Source organism: Myotis davidii, unplaced genomic scaffold, assembly GCF_000327345.1.
Source record: "Myotis davidii unplaced genomic scaffold, ASM32734v1 scaffold49, whole genome shotgun sequence".
Taxonomy (NCBI): Eukaryota; Metazoa; Chordata; class Mammalia; order Chiroptera; family Vespertilionidae; genus Myotis; species Myotis davidii.
In genome coordinates, this window is record NW_006300375.1 from 7,290,553 (window position 1) to 7,294,434 (window position 3,882).

At 36.9% G+C, this 3,882-nt stretch overlaps 1 pseudogene; it reads right to left on the minus strand.

The window, feature by feature from the left end:
* Positions 1-803: 803 nt before the first annotated feature.
* LOC102752345 lies at positions 804-1,475 on the minus strand (annotated as a pseudogene).
* Positions 1,476-3,882: the final 2,407 nt, after the last annotated feature.

A 3,882-nucleotide genomic window follows, 5' to 3' on the forward strand; every position in this document is an offset into this window, starting at 1 on the left:
AATTCTTATGTTGTATCCAGGAACTGCTGTGTTCCCAGCTCTGAATACATACTAGTATAACCTGATACCATTAAAAAATGACCAGACTCTGCATCAGAATCTTGGTTAAATTACTATTGTAAAGCACCATGCATTAAACTTCTCTTTTATTCAATACTCCTTTTTCACTTCCCCTTTTGGGGACATGTGAGTAGAGAAAAACTTAAAAACAATTATAAATAGTTTAATAACTAATTATAAGGAAACATATGTGTATGCATGGCCCAGAAAAATAAATATAATGTTGCTGGCTTTTCCAATCACAATTTCTCCCCTTTTCTCCTTCAGCCCAGCTACCACCTCCAGATAATGCCTATCCAGATTTGGGGGTTGATTATGTTCTTGTTTTTCTTCTGAGTTTTGCCACCTAAAATTATAATTTTGCATCCCTAAAAATATATTTGGGTTTTATTTGGTATAGAATCTCAGAAAAAAATACTAACATATTATTTTATGTCTTAATACTTTCAATCTATTTTATATTTGATTCAACACTTTTTAAAAGCATCTGTTTCTACATTCAGTTTTCATTGCTGTATTGTATTCCATTGTATGAACTCAACATGATAGGTGTGAATTTTCTATTCTCTTTTTTTTTCAGAACTCCATGTTTTAATCCCATCTTATGCAAAAAAGCAGCAAGACTTTCAAAACAGCATGTTTATGACCAAAATTAATGACAGAACAGAATAATCTATTTTTAAATTCTAATCAGAAAACTTGTTTTATTACTTGAAATATATTTAGTACTAAAGACAACCAACATTCTGCTTTTACTTTTACTTAGAGTTATTTTATGCTGAATTTACTCCCGGGCCATAAGTTTTTGTTTCTTCAGTTGCTTCTGAGATACCTTTTTCTTCTGTGCAACCTCCTCTTCTGGTTTAGGAACAATCTGCTCCTTTTCAGTGAGGCTCACCTCAATGTGGCAGGGAGAGCTCATGGGCGGATTAACCCAGACATGAGCTGGGCAGATTAACCCAGACATGAGCTGGGTTAATCCGCCCATGAGCTCTGTAGGTTCTACGCCTCATCTTGGGAGCTTTGTTCACCTGAATGTGCTCAATGACCAGAGAGTCTACATCTAAACCCTTAAGTTCAGCATTGCTCTCGGCATTTTTAAGCATGTGCAGCAAAAATTCAGCACTCTTTTTGGGCCAGCGACCCTGTGTCCAGCCCCACTGTTATGCCTGGGCGCACCTACCAACGCCACCGTTGTAGCGGCAGAATGGCACCCACTGCTTCTTCAGAGTGACGTCCTTCAGGTACTTGGTGGCCTTTCGAATGTGCATGCCCTTGATGGCCTGGGCAGTTTCACGCGTGTTCTTGAAGTGAACGCGGAGTTTGGAGCCCCTTGATTTGCATGATTTCGTGGGGTTTTCTGGGTCTAGCGAATAGCGAACCATCTTCAGGGGTCACCTGTGGGCGCTTTGGGGAAGAGTATTCTCTTTTTTTAAATTATTTATTGTTTAAAGTATTACATGAGTCTCCCTTTTCCCCCATCGACCTCTTCCCCACCACCCCTTCTTCCAAGCACAAGCCCTCACCCTTGCCACCCTACTGTCTGTGTCCATTGGTTTTGCTCATAGGCATGCATACAAGCCCTTTGGTTGATCTCTTACCCCCTCACCTCCCAGTGTATTTTCTATTCTTGATGGATATGTGAATTGTTTCTGATTTGGGGTTATCCATAAACTCTCTTAAGTATTCTCCCTGTGTTCATGTGTAGAACCTTCTCTAAAGTTTACATTTAGGTGTGAATTTAAGTCAAAGGTATGTAAATATGGGATTTCACTATATTAGGTCAACTGTTTTTTCAAAGTGGTTGTTTCAATGTACACTCACACCAGCAGTGACTAGGAATAAGCATTGATTCATATCTTTGTCAGCTCTCAACGTTGTTAGGTTATTAAAAGAAATATTGGCCAAGCTGGTGGATGTGTAATAGTAAAATAAAGCCAGGGACAGGAAAAGTTGGATGTAACACAATTGCTGATTGTGTCTTGAGTCCTGAACTACTAACTTGAAGATACTCCAGCGAGTCCATTAATTTCCCAATAAAATCATGTAATGTATAATAATGAACTTTTTGGTTCCCATTCATAAAATTATGAGACATTATCATAAATAATATTTAAAGGTGATATTTAAATATTTAATATTTAAATATTTCCTTGCCCACTCTACATTATCATATCATTAATGAAATTGAAGTCTCCCCAGTTTTTTTTTTTCTACATAACATCCTAATTTTGTTTAATGGAAATGACATCTCTTCAGATATCTCTCATGAAACTTATTAAAGCATTTTTCTTTTCCTGAATTATCCCTTCTCTTTCTGATAAGCTTCTCTGTTTTATCTTATTCTTACCTGTTTCCTGTGTTAGATTTTCCTCAAATGCATGTAAGGCTGATGTAGAACTCTGCATGTGGGGAGGCCTTTTGCCCGATTAACTTTAGTTTAGAAAAAAGTCTGGGAATGGAGGCAATTTTAGGGAAATCCTCAAAACTCGGGGACATTCTTCTGCAGTTTTACCATCCATTTTCTCTGTATTTTATTTGATCATATGTGAACTTTTTCTAGAAGAAAAACTGCTGGTTATTTTACAGATGTAATAATTCCCACATCAGCTGAGTCACACTGATTCCTGTTTCTCACCTTCTGTCTTCCCATTCAGAGTCTCTCAAGGTTTATGCAAAATAGGTTGGATTCATTACCTACTTTTTCTTTGAGCAGTGTCTGCTTTCTTTATTTACTTTTTACTTCATAAATTTGTTAAAATTTCTTGTTTTGTTCTCTGATATTAAAATACTTTTAATTTTAATTTTAATTTTTTTACATTGGAATGAGGACTCAGGAGGATGGAGTTATTACAAACATGCTTACAATCCAATATCTTACTCTTGGAAGCCAATTATGTATTTAAAATGTTGGCAAATAAAACAGTTGGATTTTTTTTTAATTCTTCTATATGAATGGATGTTTTACTAGTAAATTGCCTTTTTCCTATGCTTTTAACTTCCTTGTGTTTCCATTGCTTACCCCATTGTTAAATGCCAGGCTGAATAAATTGCTGTTTTCCTGTCTTTCTAATTTCTGCCTCTTCATTTATATGATAAAACTTAATTATCTCTGACAAAGCTAATGTAGGCAGAGGAGAAGAAAAGACTTGGTAAAGGTCCCACCCTTGATTAACATTAACCCAACGCTGATTATTGACATGGATTGAACTGCTGGAAGAACTTAGGCTGGAAAACATGGACTCAGGTGCAATATGCTGCAGGGAATACCAGCTGCAGTAAATGCAGTACGTGGTTTCATATCAAGTTTTAAGTCACGCATCGACTTCTGAGCTGAGATGCAAAATTTAACAATTCAACACTTCGTAATTTCTGAGCTTGTGCCATTGATATCCAAGTTATAGAAACATCCCGACTCATTAACTCATCTCTGAAATTATTTCCTATATTACTATGGATTGCTTGGAAGACAGGGGAAAATTCTTTATAATATTGTTCAGAAAATGGCTGTGGCAGGAATCAGTCAAGAAATGTACATCCCAGGCCTTCATTGCATTGTTGTCTGTGTCCATGGGCAATGCATATATGCATTTAAGTTCTTTGGTTAATGTCTTCCCACCCCTCCTCCCTATTTCCTTCTGAGATTTCTCAGTTCGTTCCATGCTTCCACTACCACTCCCTCCCCCCGACACCTGAAAAAAATAAAGAAATGTATATCCCCATTATAATGGGCCTTTTCTGTGTGGGCCTTGCTCAAAGTACGTAAAGCCACCTGCCTCACGGGTCCTTTCAGGTTTTTTACTCTTTTTATTTTTAAATTTG